Below are 15,902 nucleotides of genomic sequence, written 5' to 3' on the forward strand. Positions count from 1 at the left end.
GCAGGGTATGTCTTCACTGCCTATAACTCACAGAGGTTTCTGTGATGAGAGCTATAGTACCTAGAATCTCCAGGGTACCAGGGAAAACATGGGTCTGCAGTTCTTGTGGTCCTCCCAGTAGGGCTATGCAGGAAAACACTAGACTACATTATCCAGAATCCACATGGGCTGCACCTTCTAGGATCCTCTGTGGCCATCAAATCATTAGCCTACATTACCTACAATCCTCAGGGGCTAAAGCTCCCAGAACCCTCTGTGGTGAATGGGCAAAACACAGGACTATGTTACCCACAAATCTTAGTTCCAGCAGCTCCCAGGATCCTCTGTGATGAGAATTGTAGGAAACAGAACTTAACTATACTACCCAGAATCATTTAGGGGACATGTTGCCTGGGTGAGAATGTGGCCTGCAACTCCTAGAGGCCTCCACAGCAAAGGCTGTTCATGCTAAAGTTTAGATTACACTATTCCATAATTCACCAGGGGATACCCTGATGACTGTGAAGCCTACAGTCCAAGAACCCTCCACAGTGAGGTCTGCATTACCAAGGCAAGCATGTGGCCTGCATTTATCCTGGCCCTCACAGGAGGCATGCAGGCAAAACACTGACTTACATTACCCAGAATCCTCAGGAAACTGTAGCCCCCCAAATACTATGTGGTGAGGGCTGCAGGGTAGAGAACTGAACTACACTACACAGAATTCTTGGAGATGTCCAGGTGCCTGTGTGGCCTGCCACTCGGAGGTCTACACATTGAGAGCTGTGAAGGCTGAAGGCAGAATCCCCCAGGGCCTGCAGCTCCCAGACATCTACCTCTTGAGGACTGCATGAGCAAGATTTGTATTGCACCACCCAGACTCCTCAGGGGTGTCCAGGCAGGCTTGTGGTGTGCTGATACTGGGAGCCTTGATGGTGAGGCCCACTTAGGTAGGATGGACTGCACTGCCCAGAGTACTCAATAGCCTGCAGCTCTAGACCTCTGAGGTCAGGAATGCTTGAGCAAACTGGACTACAATACCCAGAATTCCTGGGGCCTCAGAGCTCTGAGGAGCAACTATAGTGTGTACTGCACCAACCTAGCACCAGGATACAATGTTCATGATCCTGGGGGTCCTGAAGCCCCCAGATGCCTCTGCAGTGAAGGCTGCATGGGGTATGAGGGTGAATCTGCTACTTGCAGTTCTCATAGTCTTCTGGAGTGAGGGCCACATAGGCAGAACACCAGTCTCCACTGCCAGAGTCCTCCAGGGCACTTGGGATAGCAAGTAGCACACAGCTCTGATGGTCCTGATGGTGAGGGCTGTGTGGGCAGAACACCAAATTAGACTGTCCAGAATCTCTGGGAATAACTGTGCACCTCCCAGAGGCATTCATGGTGAGAGCTGGGAAAGAAAGACAGACTGAATTATCTAGAATGCCCTAGGGCAAGGGGATGCACCCTGCAGTTCCCAGAGGCTGCTGGGGGCTTGGTGTGAGCTCAGGGTCTCCCAACCTTGAAAGCAGTCAACATGAGCTGGGATTTAAGTGCTTTTCTTAAAACCCATGATCCTAAAATTCAGCAGTCCTTGGCTACATCACTCAGTCACTTCCTCTCAAAGACTGCACTTCGCAGAGGCCTCTGTGTTGACCTGTTTTGGGCCTTCTGCCCTTGGGCACAAGATTGAAGTGTCCAGGGCTCCCTGCAGGTGCTCATGTCTGCACCTCTGCCTGCCTGGCCCCTGGCTACAGCAGTGCATGGCCTGGTTGAGTACAGGGGCTGGGTTCTCAGAGAGGTCATCTCTTGGCTTCCCTTTTCTCCTCTCCTGAGATTCCACTTCTGGTGATGCCACAAATAAACACAGCCAGACTTAGTTAGAGAAGTGGGAACAGATCCTATTCAGTCACAGCTGTGGTTACAAAGAGGCGCTGACGGATTCGCCCAGAAGACCAGGCACCGCGCTGCCTCTGCGCATGAGCAGAGGCTTGCACTGGCCAGGGCCATCAGGGTGTGGTGCCTCTGCAAAGAGCAGAGGCCTGCATTGGGCGTGGCCATCAGGGAGTGGTACCTCTGCGCATGAGCAGAATCCTGCCCGGGTTGGGGAAAACAGGGGGCGGTGGCTCCCAGTTCCATCTTTGTCCCGCCTTCTTCAGGGTGAGAGCTAGAGCTTTTGCCTCAGGAACAATCATGAGCTTGATGCGTCAACCACCAGGGACCGGCAGAGCTCCATTCTCTTCAGACCAGCCTCCGGGAGATGTGAAGTTTGAGGGTACTGTGGGTCATGTGTGTGGGGAGACGGAGCTCCTACTCAGACCCCCTTCAGCTCTGAGGAGGTCCTCCCAGCTCGGGGACCCTGGGTCCTCTGTGCGTCTCGGGTCTGAGGAGGTCCTCCCAGCTTGGGGACCCTGGGTCCTTTTTGTGCCTGGGGTCTGAGGATGTCCTCCCAGCTTGGGGTCCCTGGGTCCTCCGTGTGCCTGGGGTCTGAGGAGGTCCTCCCAGCTTGGGGACCCTGGGTCCTTTTTGTGCCTGGGGTCTGAGGATGTCCTCCCAGCTTGGGGTCCCTGGGTCCTCCGTGTGCCTGGGGTCTGAGGAGGTCCTCCCAGCTTGGGGACCCTGGGTCCTTTTTGTGCCTCGGGTCTGAGGATGTCCTCCCAGCTTGGGGTCCCTGGGTCCTCCGTGTGCCTGGGGTCTGAGGAGGTCCTCCCAGCTTGGGGACCCTGGGTCCTTTTTGTGCCTGGGGTCTGAGGATGTCCTCCCAGCTTGGGGTCCCTGGGTCCTCTGTGCGTCTCGGGTCTGAGGAGGTCCTCCCAGCTCGGGGACCCTGGGTCCTCCATGTGACTCAGGTCTGAGGAGATACTCGCAACTCAGGGACGCTGGGTCCTCCGTGTGCCTGGGGTCTGAGGATGTCCTCCCAGCTTGGGGTCCCTGGGTCCTCCGTGTGCCTGGGGTCTGAGGAGGTCCTCCCAGCTTGGGGACCCTGGGTCCTTTTTGTGCCTGGGGTCTGAGGATGTCCTCCCAGCTTGGGGTCCCTGGGTCCTTCGTGTGCCTGGGGTCTGAGGAGGTCCTCCCAGCTCAGGGACCCTGGGTCCTTCGTGTGCCTGGGGTCTGAGGAGGTCCTCCCAGCTTGGGGACCCTGGGTCCTTTTTGTGCCTCGGGTCTGAGGATGTCCTCCCAGCTTGGGGTCCCTGGGTCCTCCGTGTGCCTGGGGTCTGAGGAGGTCCTCCCAGCTTGGGGACCCTGGGTCCTTTTTGTGCCTGGGGTCTGAGGATGTCCTCCCAGCTTGGGGTCCCTGGGTCCTTCGTGTGCCTGGGGTCTGAGGAGGTCCTCCCAGCTCAGGGACCCTGGGTCCTTCGTGTGCCTGGGGTCTGAGGAGGTCCTCCCAGCTTGGGGACCCTGGGTCCTTTTTGTGCCTCGGGTCTGAGGATGTCCTCACAGCTTGGGGACCCTGGGTCTTCTGTGTGCCTCAGGTCTGGGGAGATACTCCCAGCTTGGGGACCCTGGGTCCTCCATGTGCCTCGGGTCTGAGGAGGTCCTCCCAGCTTGGGGTCCCTGGGTCATCCATGTGCCTTGGGTCTGAGAAGATACTCCCAGCTCAGGGACCATGGGTCCTTCGTGTGCCTCGGGTCTGAGGATGTTCTCCCAGCTCGGGGACTCTGGATCCTTTGCATGCCTTGGTTTAGGAGGTACTCCCATCTGGGGGACCCTGGGTGCCATATATGCCTTGTGTTTAAGGACATACTTCCTATTCAGGGAGCCTGGGTCTTTCATGTGCCTCGGGTCTGAGAAGGTACTCCCAGCTCCATAACCCTGGAGTCTGAGTAGGTACTCCCAGCTCGGGACACTAGGTCCCCTGTGTGCCTTTGATCTGAGGAGACACTCCTAGCTTGGGTACCCTCGTGGGTCATATGTATTGAGACAGGGAGTTGCCTTCTTCTCAGCTGATTCAGGCCTACTCCCAGCTTGGGGACAATGTGGTTTAAGTGTAGAGGGACATGGAGCTTCCTCTTAGAGCAGACCGAGGAATACTACCAGCTTGGGGACACTTTGTGTTGTGTCTACAGGGATGTCTAGGGTCCCTTCTCTTTAGACTAGCCTCAGAGAGATACACAGCTTGGGGACACTGTAGATCAAATCTATAACTCCATTCTAAGACCAGCTGTGGGTCAAGGCTATAGGGACACCTAGAGCTCCATTCTTTTTAGACCATCCTCAGGCAGATGCCTGACTTGGAGATAGTGTAGGTCATGTGTGTAGGGTCATCCAGAGGTCCCTTCTCCTCAGAGCAACCTCAGAGCAATGCCTTGCTTGGGGACACTCTGAGTCATATCTACAGGGACGCCTAGAGCTCTCTTCTCAGACTAGCTTTAGAGAGATCCTGGCTTGGGGATACTGTGAGTCAAGTCTATAGGCATGCCCAGAGCAACCTCAGCGAGATCTTCCAGAAACTTCTGGATAAATAGGCAGCAGGTGAGGAAAAGGTGGAAAGAGTGAAGAGAAAGCAGATTTACTCCTTGCCCCCATTTGAGAGCTGAGGAAGGAGCCTTGCTCTTCGTCATTATTTCAGCAGGCTTGCTTTCGGAAAACATCCCTTCATGAGGCTCTGATTACCTGTCATCATAACACAGCTAGTTGGGTGATTTCTGGGTAACCCTGGCACAGAGGGAGGAGGAATTGTTTTAATTGCCAATTCTTACTGTGTTAAAGCAGGAAAAATATTTAAAAATTGAAAAGTAGATGTATGAAACCCACGACGTATTTTAAGTTTAAATATGCTATTTCTAATAAAGCCAGAATTTGTGAAAAAATAGTTCATGGATTTTATGGAACTAAATTAATCAACATTTTGATTGAGAATACATTTTGTCTTTGATTGAGTAGATCAGTTTAATTGGCAGTGTGTTTGTAATGGTATGCTAAATACTGTGCTGACATTCTATATCTGCTGAAATATCTTGACTAGATAAGGCCTTGGTATTATACCAAAAAGTTAATTGAAGAAATTCATTTAAAATAATTGAGAAAATTAATTTAAATTAATTGAAGAATTTATTTTAAGTAATAATTTCACTCTTTCCTCCTAGATTGTGAACATTTTAAGTAAATCCAGAATTGTTAAAAGTCAGTTAACACTCAACTGTGAATCCCTGTGTTCCTGTTTTTTTCCCCAATGGGAGATCTATAAGCATCATTTCAAACTTTTTAAGCTGATTGATCATTCATAGTTTTGTTATTTTAATCTTTTGTTAATGTGTATTTTTACTAGGATATTACCCATTCCCTTTAGGTTTCCAATTTTATGCAGTAGGTTTCTGCAGTTTGATTTTTAATTTCTCCTCTAACTTCTGCTATTTTCATCAGCAATATTTTTAAATATACTTTTTAGTTTAGATTGAATTATCTTGTTTGACAATTCTCATTATCTCAAAAAATTTTAATTATCTTCTGCTTATTAAGGTCTTTGGGGCTGTGTGTGTAGCTTGGTGGCAGAGCCAGAGTCCCTGGGTTCCATTCCAGCACCACACACAGACAGTATGTCTTTGACAGGACCCGAATGTCAGGGGAATTGTTTAAAATATTATGTATTTTTACACACACACACACACACACACACACACACACATACGCACACACAGATCTTTTCCAAATTGGGTTGAAATTATTCTAAGCAAAATTTGCTAATCAATTTTATAGATAGAAAGAGGATGGTAATGTTTTAAAATGCCAACTATTGATATTACATGATGCTTAAAACAACTGAAATAATTACTGTATATAAGAGAAAATTCAGTAGGTTCTTTAAAAAAAAAACAGATACATTTACCAAAAATAGATTTTGCAAAAGCAGACATTTTCTACCTTTTCAAATTTAGAAAGCATATTCGTATATCTTATTAAAGTTTTACATTCAACAAGTAGTTAGTTTCTCTTACTCCTTGCAAGCAAGGGAATTGACCTTCTAATAAGCATGCTTTATATATTGTCAGAAGTTCTTCTTGGAGACCTCAATTAAGTGTTTCTCCTATATTCAAAATATCATAAAAGCATTCCAGTGACCTTTTGATTTTATCAATTTTAATTTTTTTGAAATTATGTGTGTATATATTAGTACTTACTAAATATTACTTTGTGTGAGAAATGGACTGATTTCATTTTATATAAATGTTGGTGCCTCTATGTGCTTCAAAGGTAGTGTTTAGAGTAGAGTTGAGTATAACTCATATTTTGAAATCATTAAAAATGTACATACACTTTTTACCATATTTTAATGGATTAATTTGAAGTAATAGAAGTGGAGATTATACATGTTAATATCATTAGCTGAACAATAATTAAATATAGTAGAATTATTTTGGGGTGTTCAACATAATGGCTTCCACCCTTTTCTATAAATGCCCTAGTTGTCTCATATTATATGCTTGGTTTGGAGTTATTCTTTTTAATTTATTTATGGTGATGAGGATTAAACTCATAACTTTGACCATGCTAGGCAAGCAATGAATTTCAGCCCTTTTAAAATATTATTTTGAGACAGGTTTTGCTAAGTTCCTGAGGTATTTAGGCTGGCTTCAAACTTTGTGATCCTCATGCTTCAACTTCCAAAATAGCTGTGATTACAGGTCCAAATGCCTAGTATGGCCTAGATAATTTTTATGTCATTATCATGTTTCTAATTCTTAATAATTTTCTAATCTATATTATAGCCATTTGCTTCTTATAAATGGTCATCAAATTTTTTTTGTTCTCACAGGATATTTAATGTGAATATACTTTATGATGTGACTCATATGTTCACAATAGGCTATTTCTATTATACAACCCACTGTAAGAGTTTTTTGATTCTGATAGTCTTAAATGTTTTTCAGGCTTAACATTTTCCTAAGAGTGATAATTGTTCACTTTCTATTTGATTACACAAATAAGGCACTGATTTTTAAAAAATTTTGTGGTGCTAGGGATCAAACCCGGGGCTTCTGAATTATGGATAAGGTATGCTACCACTGAGGTACATCCCAGCCCCATAGATTCTTTGTTTTTATTAGCTTTATGACTAGCTCTATCAATGAGAAACTTACATAGAAGTACAACTACAGTTGAAAGCATTCAAGAGTTTGGGCATCCAATATTTTTTTGCGTTTTCTAAAATATAATTTCCCCATAAAACTCAGGAATATCTAAGATCATTCATAAACCATGCTTTCATTGATGTTTCTCTAGTTTTACCACTTCTGAAGAGCATCATGGAGGTAATTGACTTTGATATTCTTTTAAATTTTTCTTTTTTAGAAAGCATCATATGTTATTGTCACAAATTCTGTTTACATTTTTTTGTTTGAATATTTTTCCCAGTGGCAAATTTGATGCTATTACTGTTAAAGGATATGCATAAAAATGAACAAAAGATAAGAATTATTTTCAATGAATTATTCATTCACAATGAATCAATATGCTTTTGTAACATTTTTTTTATCATCACTCTTTTGAAGAATTTCAACCATGACTTGAAACAGTGTCTCTAAAATGGATATTTTTTCTCTAAAGTTTTGAAATTTTTAGAGAGAAAATCCAGAACCTAGCAATAGCAAAATAAATAATGATAAATAAGTTTAAACATGTTATTACTTTAACATAAAATATATAAAAGAAATACTTATCTTACATTATGTTAGTTTGAAATATTTTTGTTATAAATGCTCTTAACAAAATGCAGAACTAGTTAAGAATGTCAATTATTAGTAATTAGCATTCTGAGTAATTAAACGAGCAGGTGTTTGAAAAAATATAGCCATGTCTTAAGATTTTATTTTAGAGTAGTTTCATGTTTATGCAGAAATTGCAAAGAAAGTGCAGAGATCTACTGTGTAACTTCTACCCAGTTTTTTTCTCTTATGACTTACGTGAGCTATCTCAAATGTGTTAACATCCTACATAATTTTTCATGATGAACAGATACTGATATGCCCTTATTAACTAATATCTGTGTTTCCTTGATTTTCAGTACTGCCTCTTTCAGTTCCAGGACCCCATCCAAGATCCCGCCTGATGTCCAATCATCCTGTCTCCATAGGCTTTTCTTGGTGGCGACAGTTTCTCTGGCTTCCTTTCTATGATGCCCTTGATGGTTGAGGAGGACCTGACAGTTGAGGAGTACCTGTCAGGTACTTTTTAGATTTTCAGTTGGTGTTTTTCTCCTATGTAGACAGATTATGGTTTGGGGAAGGCATATTACAGATGAAGTGCTTCATTTCATCTTCATTTCATATCCTCAAGGTGAATTGTTCATGTTAATATTAACTGTGCTCATCTGACTGATGTAGTGTTTGCCAGGTTTCTCACTGTGAAGTTATGTTTTTTCTGCATGTCCACGTTATATATATTGTTTTGGAGTAAGTCACTGTGCAAAGCCCCCTCTTAAGGAGTGGGAAGTTAGGCTAACTCCTTGGGAGCCAAATGTCCACCTCAATTATTTGAAATTCTGCATGAGAGGTTTTTATTTAACCTCTTTTGTTTATCTGTTTAGTCATTTATTTGTACCAATGTGAGCATCTGGATATTTACTCCAAGTTTTGTTTGTTATCCAACTCTATAGTACTTTGTTGCTTAATTCATTCCTGCTTGAAGCCTTTGGGAATAGCTTTGACCTTTCTTTCCACTGGGAGTTCTTTCTATTGTTTCCTGTTTTCTTTTAACATACTTTAATGATTTTGTACAAAATTCCTACTTCTGATAGCAAGTTGGAGGATTACCCTGACTCATGTCTTTACTGTCTCAGTCATAATATCAGATACTTCTTCAAAGAGCCCTAGGTCTTTTGATTAGTGATATTAAAAACTTTCATCTGGCCAGTTGTGGTGGCACATGCCTGTAATCCCAGCAGCTGAGGCAAGAGCTTCACAAGTTTAAGCCAGTCTCAGCAACTCAGTGAGGTCCTAAGCAACTTAGTGGGACCCTGTCTCAAAATAAAACATGAGAAATGCTGGGAATATGGCTCAATGGTTAATCACCCCTGGATTCAATCCCTATTACTAAAATAAATAAAGACAAGAATTAAACAAAAGAAACTCCTCCCTCCCCCCAAAAATTCATTTGGCAGGTAAATGTACCCACTGATCTTGACCCTGACAACTGACAATGCAAAGAAGTTTATATGTGTGTTCTTTTTTTTTTAATTATTCTTTTTAGTTATACATGATGATAGGATGCATTTTGGCAAATTATAAATATATAGAGTATAATTTATTCTATTTAGGATTCCACTCTTATGGTTGTACATGATGTGGAGTTACTCTGGTCATATTTTCAAATACAAGGCTAGGAAAGTTATGTCCAATTAATTCTACTGTCTTTTCTATTCCCATCCCCACTTCCCTCCCTTTGTCTAATCCAATGGATTTCTATTATTCCCCTCCCCAACCTCCCTTGTTTTGGGTTAGCATCCACAAATCAGAGAGAACATTCAGTGGTATTTTGGGGTTGGCTATTTCACTTAGCATGATATTCTCCAGTTCCATTCATTTACTGGCAAATGCCATTATTCCATCATTCTTTATGGTTAACTAATATTCCATTGTGTATATATACCACATTTTCTTTATCCATTCATTCATTGAAGGACACCTAGGTTGTTTCCATAGCTTGATGATGTAAGTCCTTTGTTTATAGACCAAGGAGTGGGTTAACTGGGTCCAAGTGGTGGTTCCATTCTGAGTTTTCTGAGGAATACTCCATACTGCTTTTCATAGTGTTACACCAATTTGCAGTCTCACCAAGGTGTCTGAGAGTACCTTTCTCCCCATTTCCTTGCAACATTTATTGTTACTTAAATTTCTTTATAATTGCCATTCTGACTAGAGTGAAGTGGAATCTCAATGTATTTTTAATTTGCTATACGTATTTTTTAATCTAAACACACACCTAATTATAAATCTTTTATGTGGGACTATCTGTGTTTCTACTAAGCTAAATGTGAGTTTATTCTGATCTTCAGGCAATGGACTGTGATCCATTTGACCCAGATCCTTCTAGGCTTCCCCCCTTACCCCCTTGCTTATCTGTAATTTCCAGTCTTAGTAATGAGAAACCTGGTTTCTAGCATCTGCTTTCTAATTAATTCATTGTCCCATTGTGCACAATTAATTCATTATTGTTCCAGATTACAGGTTTTGATGTAAGAAATGTATATTTGGCCTCTGCCCCCCCATTTCTGGTGGAGAGCTCATAAAATACTCATACTTGCTAAGTGATAGACATACTATCTACTGAAGTCTCTAAAAAACATAATAAGGGCTTCATTGAGGACTGAAACTTCTGATATACATAATATTCTCAGTCAGGGCTTTCACATTTATATAAAATTCTTATTGAGTTTTCTGCTATTCATATAATGTCCTCAGTGAAGCTCCATCTATGTAAAAGATGTAATGACTCAATGATGTATTTTACAGAATATACTCATTGAGGTCTGTAACACTCAATAATATTTTCAATGATTCCTCTGACACTCATGTAATGAGGCCTCTGTTATCTATAAGGTCCTCACTCTGACAGTTTTCATAAGGTGGCAGCAGTCAAATCCACTGCTGCTATCTGGGATTTTCTTTCCTATCCTGGGGAGGATTGTTTCCCCTTAAGTCTGCTTTTTTCCCCAGATCTTTAGATGCAGATGAACACAATACCTTTATTTTGTTTATTTAGTTTTTTTTTTAATGTGGTGCTGGTGATCGAACCCAGTGCCTCATGCATGCTAGGCAAACGCTATACCACTGAGCCACGACCCCAGCCCAAGTCTATCTTTTTCTTAACATCCTAAGTGGGTTTTTTTTTGTTTAATTTATTAAAGTAATTTTATTCCTAATTGTCACATAGTAATTAGACATATGTTGGTATTATCCTGAGAAGTTAGAGCAGAACAGTTCAACCACGTACAGGGGCAATGTCTTCCCCACTTTGTCTTGATGAAAGGACTCATGTCAATGGGATTATCCTCATAGGACTGGTGTTGATTAAAAAGTCTTCATAGGGGCTGGGGATGTGGCTCAAGTGGTAGTGCACTCGCCTGGCATGCGTGTGGCCCGGGTTTGATCCTCAGCACCACATACAAACAAAGATGTTGTGTCCACCGAAAACTAAAAAAAATAAATATTAAAATTCTCTCTCTCTCTCTCTCTCAAAAAAAAAAAAAGTCTTCATAGGATTATAGATTAAATTATAGATTAAAGTGGCCTTACCAGATTGATATTGATTAAAGTAGCCTTACTGGATTGGTATAGATTAAATTTGCCTTATTGGATTGGTATTGATTAAAATCTCCTCACAGTATTGGCATAGTCCAAAATGGCCTTACCATGTTGATATTGATTAAGCAGTTTTCACAGGGCTTGGATCATGTAACTTCTCACAGTGGCCCAATGTTTGGAGAGGAATGAGCCCAATCTGTATGATGGGCTGACTCCTAGCTCTCACAGTCCTTATGTTGAAGTCCTAACTCAGTAGCTCAGAATGTGACCATATTTGGAGACAGGATCTCTGCTTGCCCTGGAGTGAGTCCTGAATCTGTTTTCTGAGCCCTTTTCTCCTCCCTATGCTCAGTTATAGACCTGGATAGGAGTCCACAGAGCCAAACCACAGCTGACCCAGGACTGTGTCAACACCCTTCAAGGAGCCTCAGAGTCCAGCTTCTGGGAGGCCATCACACTTCTCACCTATGTCCTAGCATGCCCCAGGTATTCCTCAAGCCTGGAAGAAGAGGAGGGCACTACTTCTGGCCTCTCAGGTTCCCTGAGCTCAGCAGGGTGTGTAAAGTTGGGGAACAGCTATCTGCCTGCCTTCCACAGCAGCATTGGGCCCCTGTGACCCCAGCAGGAATTCTGTCCCAGAGTCAGGGCAGAGGGAGTGACTACTGTGTCTTAGGCTGCTATAGGGTGTGGCAGCTCTGAGCTCTCTCAGGAAATATTCAGAGCCCTGGGCTCATCCCAGCCTCAGCCTATGGCCTTTCCTGAAAATGGGAGGGTCTAGAGTTCCAGTAGGGTGTAGCCTGTGATGAGCTGGTCAATTAGAGACAGGGACTGAGTGATGACCTCCAGGTCATTTTGCTTCCTATGCTGGACACGCAGTGGGTTCAGTCCTGAAATTTCCAGGACCCTGGAACTTCATCATCCGGCTTCATCATGTCCATTTTGGGGAAAATGGACTAAAGTGCCTGAAGCTGACCCTTGACTAGGACAGGACCTCCTGGGAAGGGGTACCCATGCAGTGTCCAGAGGTCATCTGGATGGAGGCAGGAGGCCCCTCCTTAGTTCCTGTGCTCAGCCCCTATGGAAAAAGGTGTCTACTCTCAGTATACTGACAGCCAGCCCTGCTTCCCTTCCACCTATCTGACTTTGTCTTATGGGTGTGGCTCCCAGCCTGTTCTGTGCTCTCCCTTAAAGGGTCAGGTGGGCCCAGTGGGCACAGGTGAGATACCATAACCAAGTGGAGTATTCCTGAGGGACTCTCCCTGCTGAGATTAAAAGAGATTTTTTGTCTGTTCCAAAGTGTGGATGGCAAGAGGGGAGCTGAAAGAGAATATGAGGGGTGGTTTGTTCAGCCCTGAACTTTCTGGGATCCAGGGCTTTGGGGACATAAAATATGGGTAGAAAATATTTAAACCATAGTGCCATCCTTTTAGATCAAAATATAGGATGATGGGCTCTATTTTAGCTAAAATATGCAAATGTATGTTGAATAACCAGAACAGTGAATTTCAAAAGTTGTGCATCAGGACTAGGTAGTGGCACAGCTCTCTGCAACACTAAACAAGCTAATTAATCAACAGAATCCAAGATCAGGATGCATTTGCAACCTGTGGAAAGAGATGAAATTAAAAGTTGGGATGGGGATATGAAGCTGTAGCATAATGTCCTCTAAGGGGATCAGAGGTGGGTCACAGGGGCCCTAATGGCATCCACTTCCAGGTTCTCCCCTAGATGTGGTTCTGTGGGGATACTGGGGGAGCCTCCATGTTTGTCTGCTGGCAGCTGGAAGTTTGCTGGGGCCCCAGCAAACTTCCAGCTGCCAGCATTTGTCTGTTGTTCCTCAGGAAGCTCCTTTTGGCAAAAATGCAGGCCTGTGTTGTGCTTGAATTTTTCTGAGTTTACCACCCACATCCAGAACTTTTTAATCTCTTTCCATAGGCAGCAACTGCATACTGAGCCTGAGTTTATCAGCTGCATATACAGGTGTTTCTATTCAGAATTCACTTTTCCCTCTGTGAGGTGTGCAAAGGTAAAGGCAGTCCAGAGTAGAGATCTGGGGGAGCTCAGAGACTCCAGGGCCTCCATGGCATGTATTCATAGCAGTTATGCTATTTTATTACCCATTGAAGCACATCCTGATTGCTTAAGGTATTGGGGCATTGTGAATAGAACTACTATATGTAATAGTGTGCTGTTATCTCGATATACATTTTTGAGGCAGTTGTCTATATTTTTAGGACCATGTGGTGAAACCATGTCTAACTTTGGGGAAAATGCCCATTTTTTTTGATAGTGTTGAACTGTTGTGTGCTCTTCCAGCAATGCACAAGAGTGCCTGTGGCTGTTCATCATCCTCATGGTTGATACTACACTTACTAAAGACCTTAGCAGCTCGGTAGGTGTGCAGTGCACTTGGGGTCTTAGTTTGTGCTTTTCTCATGACAGGTGATACTAAGAATCATTTCTATGCTTCTTTACCATCTTGTATCTTTCTTGTGCATTGTCTGTTCAGATCTTTACCCATTATGTTGTCTTATTGTTGAGTGTCTTACTATATTTTTTACACAAGTTTGTTTTAGACATATACTTTCCAAAGATTCCCCCAGTGTTTGACTTGTCTTTTCATTTCCTTAATATGATTTTTTTACAGAGGAATTTAATACAGTCCACATTATCAGGTTTTTCTTTCATGGATTTCTTGTTGTTATTGTTTGTTTGTTTGATAGCAGGGATTGAACCCAGGGTGCTTAACCACTGAGCCACATCCATAGCTTTCATGGATTTGGGGGGTGGGTTGTATTTAGAACCTCATCATGAAACATGTGGTCATGCACATCTTCTAGAGTTTTACAGTTTCCCATTTTAAATGAAAATCTAGAGAGTAGTTTGATAGGTTCTGGCATCCATATGTGTGCCTTCTTGAAGTGTGTGTCCTTTTGAAGTCAGTGATGTCTAGTCTAGGTTTAAAAACAGTTTGTTGGGAATTTCTGGAATGCACTGAATCTTCAGATCAGGTTTGAGGTAGTTTCATCTTAATTGTATTGAGACCTGAACAAAGACTATCTCTGTATTTATTTATATTTCATTTGATTTCTTTCTAAACATTTCAAGAATTTCTGAAGTATGATAGTACTTTAATACTTACATATAAATACTTCAAATTTGGGGTCTCTATTTTAAATATTAATGCTTTAAATTTTTTCTTATTCCAGTTTATATATTTCACAATTTCCCCTACATGATGGCTGAAATATAGGAAATCAATGAAATTTTGTCTATGGGCCATGTACTTTGCTGCTTGCTATCTCCATCCATTCTGATCAAGACATAGGAGGTAGGCTCTATTTCTTTTCAATTTCCAAAATCATGACCTGGAATAGTCAGAACTATGAATTTAAGAGCTTCATTGTGCCTAGCACAAGGGGGTGCAGCTCTGAACAGTGAACACCCAGCATCCTGCACTGTCTACAGTGGCCAGCAGGGAGCCACTTTCTCTGATCAATTGCTTATGGGGGCTGTGTTCTGTGCTCTAATCATACTTCCTTCTCCTGGGGACCCACCTGAGAGATGCCACATCTAGGGACTCCTAGGGGCTCTATCTAAGGTGTAGACCAGTGTTTTTTGTTTTTTTTTTTAATCCTGGGGACACACCTAGAAAGATACCATGGCCTGGGGTGCCTGGTGGATATATCTATGGTGAGGACCAGAGCTTCCTTCTCCTTGGCACCTACCCATGGAGACTCCACTGTGGATTCAGGATGCCTGAGGTCCATGTGAGGAAAACATGAGGAAGAAGCTTCCTGTGCACTACCTGATGGGCTGAGAAGTAAGTTCTGCCATGTTCTTTACTTTCTCAGGTAATATTTTAGGAGAACTTATTTTACAACAGTATTTCTTACTGAGGCTTTGGCTGCTCATTATCATGGTATGTCAATGTACTTTGTGTGGCTTGAGTGTCTGAGGACACAAATGCCCCCTCAAGATGGTGCAGGGAGGACCCAGTGCCTGGAGTCTCACTGGGGCCTGAGGGTAAGGGCTCATGAAAATGCAGCAAGAAGCTCTCAGGAGCCTCTAGGGTGAGAGATGCAAAGATTATGATGGATTGCGCTACCCAGAATCCTGGGTAACTGTAGAATCCTCATTGCAGTTACCAGAGCCTTCTGCAGGGAGGGCAGCATGGGTCAAATGACAGACTGTGCTACCCATAATTCTTAGGGACCTGCAGCTTGCAGAGACCTCTGCAGAGAGGGCTGTACTGACAAAAAATCAAACTATGCTGCCAATTACTTTTGGGTGCCTTCTCTACCCAGGAGCCTCTGGGGGTGAGAATTGTAAAGGCAGAATACCAAACTTCAATGCTCAGAATATCTGGGGATGCCTACATACCCTGTAACCCTGTAAGTCCCAGAGGATTTGGTGGTGATGGTTTTGTTGGTAGAGCTTACATCCTAGAATCTCCAGGGTCCCAGGGAAAGCATGGGGTCTTCAGCTCCTGTGATCCTCAGCAGGACTGTGCAGGCCAAACACTAGACTGCATTATTAGAACCCTCAGGGACTGCAGCTTCCAGAATTCTCTGTGGTGAGGGGCAAACCACTGAACTGCGTTACCCACAATCCTAAGGGGGAACTTTAGTTTCAGAATTTTCTGCAGTGAGTAGGAAAAACACAGGACTAAATTACCCACAAATCTCG

At 43.2% G+C, this 15,902-nt stretch overlaps 1 long non-coding RNA gene across 5 annotated transcripts in view; it reads left to right on the forward strand.

Moving 5' to 3' along the window:
- Positions 1-2,024: 2,024 nt before the first annotated feature.
- Positions 2,025-15,902, forward strand: part of LOC124083401 (uncharacterized) — a 42,323-nt gene continuing 28,445 nt past the window's right edge. The window contains exons 1-6 of one of the 5 annotated variants that reach the window (XR_009225473.1): positions 2,025-2,248; positions 7,976-8,135; positions 11,566-11,768; positions 13,504-13,605; positions 14,423-14,544; positions 14,866-15,036. This is a non-coding gene — a long non-coding RNA (uncharacterized LOC124083401). The remainder of the gene's footprint in view (positions 2,249-7,975; positions 8,136-11,565; positions 11,769-13,503; positions 13,606-14,422; positions 14,545-14,865; positions 15,037-15,902) is intronic. The other 4 variants (XR_009225474.1, XR_009225475.1, XR_006848718.2 and 1 more) reach the window with 4 other exon arrangements.

Source organism: Marmota monax, unplaced genomic scaffold, assembly GCF_021218885.2.
Source record: "Marmota monax isolate L192 unplaced genomic scaffold, Marmota_monax_Labrador192_F-V1.1 WCK01_AAM20220418_F8-fsc00055, whole genome shotgun sequence".
NCBI classification, from domain to species: Eukaryota; Metazoa; Chordata; class Mammalia; order Rodentia; family Sciuridae; genus Marmota; species Marmota monax.